Genomic DNA, 14,413 nt, shown 5'->3' on the forward strand with positions numbered 1-14,413 from the left:
TCATAGTTAATCAACAAAGTATTTTCATCATGGCCTGCTGCAAAAACAAACCATCAACAATATATTGCTTGATTTCTTGGTTTGCTTAGTTTATGCATGCAGTCACTGAACTTCATGAAACCAATACAGCTTTCGCTTCATGATTAGTTGTCAGTTGTTTGGTTTGGTTTGGTTTGGTTTATGGGGTTTAACGTCCCAAAGCGACTAAGGCTATGAGAGACGCCGTAGTGGAGGGCTCCGGAAATTTCGACCACCTGGGGTTCTTTAACGTGCACTGACATCGCACAGTACACGGGCCTCTAGAATTTCTCCTCCAAAGAAATTCTAGCCGCCGCGGCCGGGATCGAACCCGCGTCTTTTGGGTCAGCAGCCGAGCACCATAGCCGCTGAGCCACCGCGGCGGCAGTTGTCAGTTGCAAATTGCAAGCACCCGGAGACACGACTTTACTGTTTTTGGCGAATATCTCAAGTTCTACTGAGCACAAACGATTCAAAATTTGCACACCTATTTAAATATGTTTTTACTTGTTCCAAATGAAACCTCGAACAAAACAGTCGAATAGCATAACTTTGATAAAAATAAAGCAACTTTTTTACTTCGGTCAAGGAACATTTAAAAAATAACTATTTGTTCTGGAGCGACAAAAGTGCTCTCACATCTTTTTTACAACACAGGGTTTTGACTGAACCAGAAGAAATAAATTTACTAATTGCATTCCTGAAATACAATTTTTTTTTATGTTTTACATTCTAGCTAGGGGGCTTTCGGATGGAGAAAGTAGCAAATAAAAAAGTTTTCATTGAGAAGTTGTGTTTTTGGTTCAGACTCTGCGATTACCACTCAGAAATTATTGATAGAAGTTTCAAATCAAAGCATTTATTAGGTCTGTTCAATTCAGAACTGGTTCTCTGCACTAATTCTGAAAAAGTTCCGTTGGTGCCGGCGCGGTGCAATTCCAGTTTCTTGGTGCAGGTGCAGCACGTCAGCAGCGTCACAAATTATTGGTGCGGAGATTTTCAATCGAGCGCGTGCACGCACAGGCCTTGTCGTCTGCTATCCGGTTCTCGTCCGTCGTGGTGTGTTGTGTTGCGGTGCGTCGCGTCTGTTTTTCGTGCCTCGTGGAGTCATGGACTACGACATCGCCGAATCCACTTTTATGGAATCTTCTGAGTCGTCAGACAGCGAAGATGAGGAAGCCGACGTGGTGCTTTCTTTTGCAGCAACACAGTTCGGACAGACCGCAACAGAATCCCCAACTACTACGAAAGCGTAGTAGCTAGGTATTTCAGCTTCGAATTCAAGAGGCTGTTCAGGCTGTCGCGAGAAACGGGAAAAACTTCCTTTAGTTGGCCATTGATGTTAACAAACAAAACGTCGGCTGCGCGCGTCGTCTACTTACGCCGTCAAACACGCGCACCACTATCCTGCACCTCCGTCTCTGACGGTGCCGCGGTTCTTTGCACCGAAGCGGCAACACGACTGCACCAAAATCAATCGCGGACGGTGGTGCAGGGGGCGCTATGAATCGAGCGCTTTGGTGCAGCGCACCGTGAACCGGTTCCGGCGGTGCAGAGAACCACGGCTGAATCGAATGCAGCTATTGACTGCAGAGAAAATGTTCCTTATACAAGTCAGAACAGGTTTACCAGAAATCTTGTTTTTAAGATTTAACAGCTCGACCATCCGTCTAATATGCACCTGGGGCGTAGCCTGGAGGATCATCTGCATCAGATTTCTTTGCGAAACCTTTTCTGGCGCTTACCTTGGCCTTCCGTCGTTTGCTCTCAGCATAGACCCGAAACTCAGCCTTGACTATTCGAGCATCGTCCATCCGATTGAGGGCTACTTGGCAAAACACTCCCGGTTCGATACCTAGGGCCTCTAGAACTTGCTTTTTTGCTTTGCTGCCATCACTATAGGCGCTAACTGCGTCATACACAGCTGCTTTTACTGTGCAAAAGCCTACAAATGTTTTGGGGCACCAGATCACCTGCTCCCGCGCTTTTTGTGTGCATCGCAGTACCACTAGCGGCAAATATTTCAACTACTGAAATAGAACAAGTGTCTTTCATTCATTATATTTAAGACTATGTAAAAAAATCGTTTTTATGAGTTGTAGTTCTTTAATTAAAGCGAAAAATTTGAATGTAAACAAACTTTTTGGAAACCGCGCTCACTTTCAAGAGCGGGCGTGTACCAGGGGCGCGATTTTTGAATCGCTTGGGAAGCAACTACGAGCACACCACTTGCTAAAAAAAAGCGGTTTTGGGCCCATTTTGGGTACCATCCCACCTTACCATCCCGAAGCGATACATGGTCAACAACGGGCGCCGTAGTGGGGGGCTCCGGATTAATATGGACGACTAGGGCTTCTTTAACGTGCGCTGACTTCGCACAGCACAAGCGTTTCGACCTATGGACACAGGGACAGCCAACTCTGCGACTCCGAAACGCAGCGCGGCCAGAGTGGGACAGAATGCGGGTCGTTCGCCAAACCGAGCGGCGGAAGTCACAGTTCCGTCTAAGAGCAAGCCGACATTTGGGAAGGACGCCGCCGCTGCCAAGAGGCGTCCGCCAAAAAAGGCCTCGGATGTCCCAGGCAGTGAAGATCCCGGGCCTTCAGCCACTCAGACGAAGACCACGGCTGCTCGCCGCAAGGCAAGTCCTTCCCCTGCGGGTTTTCCATCTGCCACCACCGGCGGCAGTGCGAGGCGCCACCGAGGAAGGAGCGTATCTCGGAGTACTGCAGTGGGCAGCCAAAGCGATGGAAGCAGTCACCGGTCGCGCCGCGGTGGGGGCAAGAAGCGTCGCTCGAAGTCGCGTGGGCGATCGCGTTCAAAGTCCTCAGGCCCCAGTGCATCCGGCAAGAGGGCTGGCAGGAAGCGGCGCCGGTCCCGATCGAAGTCCTCAACGCGCAGCGGTGGGCGGAAGCGCGGAGGAAGGCGTCGCCACCGTTCCAGGAGCCACTCTTCTGAAGGTAGCGCCGCAAAGGGCCGAAAAAAGGCCCGGCGCTCCAAGTCTGGAGGAAGCAAGCGCGGAAAACGGGGGGCCAAGAACTAAAGGCGGTAGGCTCCTGGATGAGTTATTCCATCCGACGCAACCAGCCGTACGTTCCTATGGAAGATCAGGCAAGACCCCGGAACAACCCCGCGATGTTTCGATCAATCTATTTTCCTCTCGAGCCTAAATTAATCGCGTGTCTAGCAAGACGGCCAGCAAAACGGACTGCTCTGATTCTCCTATTCACGAGGATTCCTACGAGAATGAAGATTTCTTGCAGCAAAACTCGGGGCCCAGTGATAAGATCTCAAGCTATGCGGGGCCTCCGGATGGATTTGGCGGATGAGAAAGAAAATTCCTCGTTAAACCGCTGAGCTGTTATTAAATTGCTATTTCCTAACTCTAAAACTTGTTTCATTTTTTCATTGCCTTTGTACGGTTTCCATCCAAATTCCGGCCATTTTCATAACGTTGCTCCAAAAAACACTTCCACTGATAAATTTTCCCGGTAACAAGATGCTCTTTTAAGCGATGCAACTGTGCGAGCTGTCACTAGCGCTTCCTTACCGATTTTTTTCCCAAGCTACGGATTTCGCGGCGTTTTGCAAATGAGCCTAACACAGATCGGAATGTCATCCGTTAGAAAGGATGGCGAAAGAATAGCACAGTTGGGAAGGCACACGGGGCTAGAACAGACAATCGAAGCTGGCAGAAGAGTTAAATGTTTGTCCTTTCGTGCTCGCCTTCCCTAAGAAATATCGCGACGGGAGTAGTATGGGGACCACGCAGTCCTGATAATTATTGGATTTTAATCGGGACAGAACAGCCTGACGATAGTGATGTTTTTGTCCACTCGAGATTGGATCAAAAACACGTTATCGCTAGCATTTTACCCCAGAAAAACTGAGCACCAGGGCCGGGGAAAGCTTCTCTCACTGGCATGCAGCCATCGCCCTCGTTTCAAAGAAAGGTTGGCGGAAGGCAGTGCCGTCTAAGGTCTTTAATGCAGTGTTTATTCCGTCAAGGAATGAAAAGTTGAGTGGGCGGGAGGGGTTTTCTTCCGAACATGTGGAAGCAATTGTTTAGACAACATTGTTGCGGTGCAAAAGAGAGGCAACTTTTTATGTACCCACAACAGAGTTTATCTTTAAATAAATAATGCAGAAAATGCGCGATTTAGGGCAACTCCGATTCATAAAACCGTGCTTTTTGGCCCCGCAATCACTGTCGCTCTTGTTGCTTTCTCCACCAGAGTCTTTAAGGAAGACCGTACCCGCATACTACCACGTCTGTGCCGACGTAACGCGGTAAAAGAAGAAGCACTCTGTGAGCAAAAAGAAAAGAAAGAAGCGAAGTGAAGAATGGGACGTGTTGAAAGAGGCTGTTGCCGCCTCTTTTCAGAAACAATAATCATGGCGGGATTAACAGTCCTCCAGTTCAATTCTCGCTCATTCGCATCTTCCTTACATGATTTACAGCAGCTCTACTTCAGCATAGCCCAGACATTGTTTTACTGCAGGAAACCTGACTCTCTCCTAATCGGTCCTTCCACTTAAGAATATCCGCGTGTTTAGAGCTGATCGCACGAACGGCAGGGGCCGGGCTTTGTTAACATTGATTTGATCAAAATTGTTTCATCACGCAAATGTGTCACAAAAAATCTATAACATAAGAGTAGCGCAAAACCAGGACAACGGACAAAAGGGGAGAGAACACAAACCCACAACATAGGCGCTAACTTCCGACAGACGAAGAAAGCCGAAACCAACCAAGTGAACGGAACCTGAGCAAAAGTAGCGCATGCGCGCACCTAAGAGAAAAAATGAGTACACCGACAAAAAATACACCGTCCATTTCATTGTCTAAACGAGAGCTGGCCTTCTTGGGTTCAAAACATCCGTGATCTCTCACTTTTTATCGCATCTTTTTTCAATTTATTTTTTCTCTCAGGTAAGCGCATGCGCTACTTTTGCTCAGGTTTCGCTCACTTGGTTGGTTTTGGCTTTCTTCGTCAGTCGGAAGTTAGCGCCTGTGTTGTGGGTTTGTGTTCTCTCCCGTTTTGTCCGTCGTCCTGGTTTTGCGCTACTCTTATGTTATGGATCAATACCGACCTGCCCAAATTTTCACCCTGGTGTCACGAAAAAGTTATGCGCGCGGATTGCGAGATCCTTGCAGTTGATACCCTTGTACCGCAGCCTGGCGCTCTAGCAGTTGCGAATATTTACTTCCCTGCTGACATCCGTTGGATGGAATGCTTGGATGCTTTATTAAGGCGAAAGGCTTTACAAGCTCATACTCGCGGACATCACTCTGCCCGTCCGTTTGTTACATCTGAAGTGAAAGTCATAACCAGTCATTACTAGTCATCAGTCGTTGCTAACCAGTCATTAACCAGTCATCAACTAATTAGTCATGACTAGTAAGGCATCGGCCAATCATGACTAGTTAGTAATGACTAGTTATTCATGGCTAATTAGGCGCGACTAGCCAATAAAACTCGCCCCATCGCCGCCTCATGTGTGCCCATGGCCATGCAGCCAAACTAGCGAGGAAAGCCTTTCGTCTCGCGCACTTTAGATCGTCAAAGTGCCCCCTGAATTTTTTGTGCAATAGCTCCAAAGTTGTTTTTACTGGAGACTACAGTTGGCATCATGCTATAATGCCCATTGGCCGTGCTATAACTATTATGTGGGCTCATTCGCGTTCGACCATTCGTTTGATTTTCGCTGTTAATGGGGTTGGGATATCTTCATAGTCGCCAGTTTTTACTGTGGTACGTCGAGTGATCACTACCCGGGAACTTTCACTATAGTGTGCAGTACCCTTGGAGTGACCGGTCCCATTCAAAAGTTCGTACACACTTTACAGTTTAAGAAATTCCTCTTTCAGGCGCTTTCCTCTCCTAACCCCTCGCTTAGCTCGGATCGGGCACCCCGAGTATTAACTTCTAAGGTAGAAGCCACTCACCGTTCTGTGTTTACGGTTAATCAGGCTGTTAAGAAGAAGATTCCTTGGTGCTGGTGGAATGAAGACGGCGAAACCGCCCGTCGTCGCCGGAAGGCCGCATCGAAGAGCCTACCAGTCCCCACACGATTGGATAAATTAAAAATTCTTTGGTGCATCGTTTAAAAGGACTACAGCTAAAGCCTATGATAAAGTTAAGGAGGAATACAATGCTCATTTAAATAACTATTTTTCTTGCCCAGAAAATCGAAAAACTTTGTACAGATTTATGGAATACACTAACTCTCTACCTGCCAGTCCCGTAACCCAGTCTACAGTTCTATCTCCCCAACAAGCACAAATAAACACATACGCACACACACACGCACACACACGCACGCAAGAACACGCACACACGCGCACGCACACACACACGCACGCACACGCGCGCGCACGCACGCACGCGCATGCAGGCACGCACGCACACGCACACACACACACACACACACACACACACACACACACACACACACACACACACACACACACACACACACACACACACACACACACACACACACACACACACACACACACACACAGAGGTCTGGAAGCCGCCGCCTCGCACTGCAGTGTTTGCCACTCCCCTAAAATAAATTTTCCGAAGCAGTCAACACTTTTTTTGGGGCCTATTACAAAAAATTTGCAAGGAAGCTAGTCAACATAAAATGATCATCACTAGGTACTGACAAAAATTCGAACAGTATGGCCCGGTAAAAAACATTTGTTACAAAAAAAGCATGTAGAGGAAACCCGTTACAATAAGTGAATCGGGAAGCCCTTCACCCTCAATATTTTGTATTAGCTGTATTTTAATCAGCAGGTTGCCCCTAAGCCACACAAACTATTTTCTTCGTGTTAAATGCTCGGTCACATCTTCACTTCCCGGTGAGGCAGCTAAGCAGCAGACGCTGCTCACTTTGCGGTGCACTCGCAACACCAACCTGTCACGGGAATGCTGAATGTGCTCGTAGGCGTTACGCTGCGGTGGAGAATCTATTCCATCGAAGGATGCTTGGCTAACATTTCTTGAAACATCTTGCCAGTTTCTCTAGCTGAGCAGAAGGCATTCAAAAATTTCGCTTGGCCACTTAATCCTAGGCCCGTTCATTCATTTTCCTCTGACGCTCAGAGTTCATCGATTTTGTCGCAGTCACAATCAAGGAAGCTACATCAGTAAAATTTACTCTATTTTTACTTCCAATCAATTCTAGCTCGTGTGCCCAAACCAACAGTTTACTTCTTGATATTCTGTCCTCGAAGCCATTCCTCCTTACTCAATGTTCTAGCTCCCAAGAATAATTTCTATTTCAATATAATGGCATCTTTCACGGCCGATTTACAGTTAGGATCTCGTTTTTGAGCCCTGTGTCGTCAACACTCAGTCCTAAGCCACTCGCCATTACATTACATCAGCCGTTTCTCTTGCGGGGTTAGCAACTGCAACAAGCAGTAGGTAAAATACTTCTTGCTTCTCCTTTATTCCCAATTTTCCTCCAGAAGCGGGGCCTCATCATCTCAGCTGAGGTAGTTTTTCTACGTACGGCTCCTTCATAAACAGCAGAATATATCTGCTGCACTATGCAGAACTTCGTCGCAGAATCGATGCAGCCACCATTTCTAATTTTATTGTAGCTTTGTTTTCTTTCATTTATATATCTGAGGTCCTCAAAATAAATCTTTTTGTTTTTCATGTTTGTCTTTCCAAAGCTCTGAGCCTAACTTGATTATTCCTATATTTTACAAAATTCAGTTTAGACCTTCAAATGATGCCCTCTTTAATTTTTCGTTGTATTTTGCGACCTTTCGCTCGACCACTACGTCACCCTCACCCGATTTGAGGTCATTCACCCGCGGTTGATCGAAAATATTTATAATCTGATAGACCTCAACAACAAGCGAAGACCAACATGTCATTTCATTCATGGCACTTATATCACCTTCCTAGTTAATTCGATTTTCTTGATTTATGTATGCAGTTTCTTTAAATACAGTGACTTCAGCATTTCTTCGCACTATGCCCTCGCTGGCATGTGAGCGCGAGCAGAAGACAAGGAAGCGAGCAGCGATCGCCTGCCACGCGCAGTACCGCCCTGCAGGCCCCGAGCTACGACGTTCGCTCAGGCCCTCGGCAGCCGAGCCCGCTTCCCCAGAGGCTTGCGCTGACCGGCTGCCGCTTCTGCCGGCCCCTGCCATGCGTCACCAGTGGAAGCAAGGCTAGCCGTGGCTTAGGACCCTGGGGCAACCACGAAGACCACCGGCAGCAGCGTCGACTCTCGGTTGGAAGGGACCTCGAAGGCGCACAGCGGTCCGGAGCTTCCCGCACCTTTCGAACCGAAATCCGGTGCCTGGCTTCCCCCGACCACCGACAGCCCCAGCCGTGGTATCCCAGAGAGGCATACCAGACCGACATCATGGACAGCGACCCGCCCGAGAACAAAAGGCAAGGGTCAAAGCAGAAGCTGGCCCCAACTGAGGAAGACACTGGTGAGCCGAACGCAAGGCGGGGCCGGAGGAAGCCAGCTGTGGCCCCAGGGACAGCCGACTCTGCGACTCCGAAACGTGGCACGGCCAACGTGGGACAGAAGGTGGCTCGTTCGCCTAACCGAGCGGTGGAAGTCACCACTCGGTCTCAGATCAAGCCCACACTTGGGAAGGACGCCGCCGCTGCCAAGAGGCGTCCGCCAAAAAAGGCTGCGGATGTCCCAGGCAGTGAAGATCCCGGGCCTTCAGCCACTCAGACGAAGACCACGGCTGCTCGCCGCAAGGCAAGTCCTTCCGCTGCAGGTTTTCCATCTGCCACCACCGGCGGGAGTGCGAGGCGCCACCGACGTAGGAGCATATCTCGGAGTGCTGCAGTGGGCAACCAAAGCGAAGGAAGCAGTCACTGGCCGCGCCGCAGTGGGGGCAAGAAGCGTCGCTCGAAGTCGCGTGGGCGATCGCGTTCAAAGTCTTCAGGCCCCAGTGCTTCCGGCAAGAGGGCTGGCAGGAAGCGGCGCCGGCCCCGCTCGAAGTCCTCAACGCGCAGCGTTGGGCGGAAGCGCGGTGGAAGGCGTCGCCACCGTTCCAGGAGCCACTCTTCTGGAGGTAGCGCCGCAAAGGGCCGAAAAAAGGCCCAGCGCTCCAAGTCTGGCGGAAGGAAGCGCGGAAAACGAGCGGCCAAGAACTAAAGCCGGTAGGTTCCGGGATGAGTTATTCCATCCGACGCAACCAGCCGTATGTTCCTATGGAAGATCAAGCAACACCCCGGAACTACCCCGCGATGTTTCGATCAATCTATTTTCCTCTCGAGCCTAAATTAATCGCGTGTCTAGCAAGACGGCCAGCAAAACAGACTGCTCTTATTCTCCCATTCACGAGGATTCCTACGAGAATGAAGATTTCTTGCAGCAAAACTCGATGCCCAGTGATTAGACCCCAAGCTATGCGGGGCCTCCGGATGGATTTGACGGAGGAAAAAGAAAATTCCTCGTTAAACCGCTGTGCTGTTATTAAATTGCTATTTCCTAGCTCTAACACTTGTTTCATTTTCTTCATTGCCTTTGTATGGTTACCGTCCAAATTCCGGCCATTTTCATAACGTAGCTCCAAAAAAACACACTTCCACTGACAAATTTTCCCCGTAACAAGATGCTCTTTTAAGCGATATAACTGTGCGACCTATAACTATCGCTACCTTCCCGATTTTTTCCCGAGCGGCGTATGCACTGGGGAGAGACTGGAGTTTCACGGCGTTATGCAAATGAGCCAAACAAAGATCGCAATGTCATCCGTTAGAAAGGATGGCGAAAGAATGGCACAGTTGGGACGGCATTCGGGGCTAGAAGAGACATTCAAAGCAGGCAGAAGAGTTAAATGTTTGTCCTTTCGTGCTCTCCCTAAGAAATATCACGACGGGAGTAGTATCGGGGCCACGCAGCCCTGATAATTATTGGATTTTAATCGGGACAGAACAGCCTGACGAAAGATGTTTTTGGCCGCTCGAGATTGAATTAAAAACACGTTATCGCCGGCATTTTACCCCAGAAAGATTGAGCACCAAGGCCAGGGAAAGCTTCTTTCACTGGGAAGCAGCCACCGCCCTCGTCTAAGTTTTTTAATGCAGTGTTTATTGCGTCAACGAATGAAAAGTGGAGTGGGCGGGATGGGTTTTGTTCCAAACTTCTGGAATCAATTGTTTCAGACGACATTGTTGCGGTGTATGCAAAAGAGAGGCAACTTTTCATGTACCCACAACAGAGTTTATCTTTAAATAAATGATTCACAAATTGTGCGATTTAGGGCAACTCCGATTCATAAAACCGTGCTTGGCTCTGCAATCACTGTCGCTCATGTTGCTTTCTCCTCCAGAGTATTTAATGAAGACCGCACCCGCAGACTACCACCTCTCTGCCGACCTAACACGGTAGAAGAATAACCGCTGTGTGCGCAAAAAGAAAAGAAAGAAGCGAAGTGAAGAATGGGGCGTGTTGAAAGAGTCTGTTGCCGCCTCTTTTCCAAAACAATAATCATGGCGGGATTAACAGTCCTCCACTTCAATTGTCGCTCATTCGCATCTTCCTTACATGATTTACAGCAGCTCTTACTAGCCCAGACATTATTTTACTGCAGGAAACCTGGCTCTCTCCTAATCGGTCCTTGTCACTTAAGAATTTCCGTGTGTTTAGAGCTGATCGCACGAACGGCAGGGGCGGGCGTTTGTTAACATTGTCATCACGCGAATGTGTCACAAAAAAAAAAAAAATCTGCGGTGGATTGCGAGATCCTTGCAGTTGATATCCTTGTGCAGCAGCTTGGCGCTCTAGCGGTTGCGAATATTTACTTCCCTGCTGGCATCCGTAGGATGGATTGCTTGTATGCTTAATTGCGCAATAATTCCAAAGTTGTTTTTGCGTAAGACTCCAATTGGCCTCATGCTATAGTGCCAACTATAACTTTTATGTGGGCTCATTCACGTTCGGCGATGATTTGAGTTTCGCTGTTAATGAGGCTGTGATATCTTCGTAGTCGCCAGTTGACTGTTGTACGTCCAGTGATCACTACCGGGTAACTTTCACTATAGTGTGCAGTACCCTTAGAGTGAGCGGTTCCACACTTTACCGTTTAAGAAATTGCTTCGTCAGGCGCTTTCCTCTCCTAACCTCTCGGTTAGCTCGGACCGGGCCCCCGAGTATTAACTTCTGAGTTAGAAGTCACTCATCGTTCTGCGTTTGAGGTTAATTCAGCTGTGAAAAACAAGACTCCTTTGTGCTGGTGGAATGAAAACGGCGAAACCGCCTATTGTCGCCGGAAGGCCGCAAGGAAGAGCCTAGCGCATCACGAGTCCCCACACAATTGGATAAATTACCAATTCTTTGCACCATCGTTTAAAAGGACTATAGCTAAATCTAAGGAGGAGTACAATGCACATTTGAATAAGTATTTTCCTAGTCCGGAAAATCGAAAAGCTATGCACAGATTTATGGAATGGACTAACTCTCTACCTCCCAGTCCCGTAACCCGGTCTACAGTTCTGTCCCCCCAAACAAACAATAGACAATCTGAATTGCATAGCTCAGGGGCTCGCCGCGCGTGTTCATGCACGCAGTACGGTTTCTTCGATCTTACCGCATTAGCGTGCAGACTTCACTGAAGTCATTCCATCTCAGTTAATGTGTATAGTTAGTGGTCTGCAGTCTGCTGCCCCTGGCGTTGACGGAGTCACAGTTGGCATGTCAACGGCATTAGCTCAAGGCTTTACTCAGGATATGCTACATATTGTGAACTGGTCTTTGAAAAAACCCTGGATTCCACTAGACTGGAAAACAGCGAAAATAATTTCATTGCTGAAAGACCCGGGAAAAGAACCTAATCTTTAAAAAAATACCCGGGCCATTTCACTCACTTCAAATTTGGTCAAACTTGTGGAACCGTTGGTACACAGCCGCCTCACGAATCATGTATCCACTCTACGTGCCCTCAGTGAGGCTCAGATTGGTTCTCGTCGTGCATGTCCGATTTGATCCGCACACATAGACTGGGAAAGCCGAATTAAGGTTGAAATGAGGCAGGAGGGGGTCTCAGTTCTAGTTACATTGGATATTGCAAAGGCGTACGAAGTGTTGAGCACAGTATTTTGCTTCATAAGCTAGCTGACCTGAAACCTCGCCCGTACCTCCTTGCATGGATAAGAGAGTTCTTAAACGACAGGCATATCTTTTGCCCTTATCGCCATTACAATTCCAACACATACGCTCAGTCGAGGGGCATCCTCAATGTTTGGTGCTCTGGCCATTAGTGTTTAATATACTCGTTCGAGATGTTCCTCTCCACCCGGCTGTCATGGTCTACGTGAACGCGCACGACAATCCATCTTCTCTTCTGCGACGGACGTCCACACTTTGTATCATATTTTGCAAGCATACTATTGCGATGTAACGAAACGCGAAAAACACGGCGCTTATGCGCTCCACTGTTGGAATTTCTTTTCATCGCGCGTTTACCTGGGTCGTAAGAAAGTGACGTTTCAGTAGTCATAGAATGCATCAGGGACGACTTTTGCGTCTTTTTTTCTACCACCCAAGTAAAGGCGCGATGAAAAGGAATGCGAATAGCGGAGCTGCCAGGCTCCGCTTTGTTCGCATTTCTTTCCATCGCCCCTGTACCCCAATGGTGTGAAAGTCTGACTGGACAGCATAAGGTTAGTTTTAAATGTTAATAACAGTGCTCTCCTCTTCCATTCCACCGCATGTTAAAGAAGTGGGCTTTCACTGGATACCTGATCGTTGCTGCATTGATATTTATGTTATGGCTGATTTTTGAGCAAAGTGTGCCTTTTGCGGACCTGTGGTACCATTTACTCCAAACACTGTGCAATTGACGACAGCCCGCTTCCAATGGTTCCTGCTGCTGCATTCCTTGTGTCATGAGCCTCTCCTTCCTGCCGCGAATTTTCGACATTCAGCGTTCCCTTGGAGTGTGCAGACCCTCTTGCGGTGCAGAATTCCAGGACTAAATCTTTATTTGTTCCGATCGGGGTTCTCCCTGTCGAACCTTTGTGAAGGATGTAGTGAAATCGAAACAATACTTGTGGCAAACTTGCGGCAAGCGCCAGGGTATATGTGGTATATGCCCTAAAACCAGTGTGCGATTATCTTGATATTTTCATCATTGCACCAGGGGGTCTCCTTTGTTAGTTATAATTAACAATTTTTTTCGCACAAAATTCAACCTCGAATACCATAAAACCGTCAATGTTTCACCACTGTTTGACTGTACAATGCACCCTGGCCAGTAGCCCGCTGCGGGTATGTGCCTCTCCAACAGAGGCCAATAACAACAATGGGTGTGAGTGTCGAAATACTCCCGTTTTACGCAAACATGGTACAGTCATATCGCTCCCATTTATTCACAAGTTCAAGGCGCAAACCGTGGATATTTAGCAGCATTTCGAGGCAGTTTTTCACAGCGGTAACCCGTCGGTAAATTCTCTTGTCTCCCGGTCGTTCTTATTGCAGTAGGTTCAGGTAGAAACACAGCCAAAAAATTATTCGAAATAAAATCTCTTTTTGCGTTACCTTCTTTCCACAATGATGCTCGAATACAGTGGGGATGTTATGCGCACTCGTGGCAGTCTTCAGTCGGGCACTCACCGGTGGAAAGCACAGCTCTAGCTGGGAATGACAAAGGGCTTGTTTCAGGTCATCCGGGAGCGTTTTCACGCACTGTCACAGTCATGGGCACAGTGTTGGATCTTACTCCCACAACCCCAGAACCTGCTGCCCTGAAAGATCGTGTTTAAGCCCCCTTTGACTGAACGCTGGCTGTAACATGAGGCACTTAACAAACAGCCCAGAAAGAGGCGTGGCACCAATGTTCGCGCAGCTTTTTAGACACTGATAATGCTTTTATTTCATTGGGCGAAATAACACCAGAAGAAAAGAATATGCACGCACGCAGGAAACTGGGAAGACGACCGGAATGAGGCTGGTTCCTGTCGCCTTCCCACTTTTCTGTGCGCGTCCTCTTTTGGCTGATGTCATTTTTCATAATGCAATGCACCGACTAGCCCAACAACGTGCAAATGGAATTTTGAAAACGCGGCACTTATTCAAAGCAGGCAGAAGGGTTAAATGCTTGTCTTCGTACACGTCATTCGCTCTAAATATCGCCACAGTGGAGTATGGGAACCGCGCAGCCGTCAAAATAATTATTGGATTTTATTGCCTCAAGCAAAGTAGCCATCCCTTTCCTTTCAAGGAAAGGTCGGCAGAATGCAGTGACGTGTATATGTAGGGAATGTTTTTGCTTTCTTTAATTTGGTGCTTATTTCCTCAATGGAGAATGGTTAGAGAATAAAGGGGAGGGTTTTTTTTTTCTAAATGTGGCGCAGAAATTGTTTCTACATCATGGTCGTGGTGTATGCAGAAG

At 48.0% G+C, this 14,413-nt stretch overlaps 1 long non-coding RNA gene across 3 annotated transcripts in view; it reads right to left on the reverse strand.

Annotated features, from left to right (window-relative positions):
* The window catches only part of LOC149350309 (uncharacterized), a 60,662-nt gene that overhangs the window by 29,621 nt on the left and 16,628 nt on the right, over positions 1-14,413 (reverse strand). Inside the window, exon 1 of one of the 3 annotated variants that reach the window (XR_016290323.1) lies at positions 1,764-2,092. The exons of 1 other annotated variant lie outside the window; for it this stretch is intronic. This is a non-coding gene — a long non-coding RNA (uncharacterized LOC149350309). One more of the 3 variants, XR_016290324.1, reaches the window with a different exon arrangement.

This window comes from Amblyomma mixtum, chromosome 3 (genome assembly GCF_055824585.1).
Source record: "Amblyomma mixtum isolate Tamu chromosome 3, ASM5582458v1, whole genome shotgun sequence".
Lineage (NCBI taxonomy): Eukaryota > Metazoa > Arthropoda > Arachnida > Ixodida > Ixodidae > Amblyomma > Amblyomma mixtum.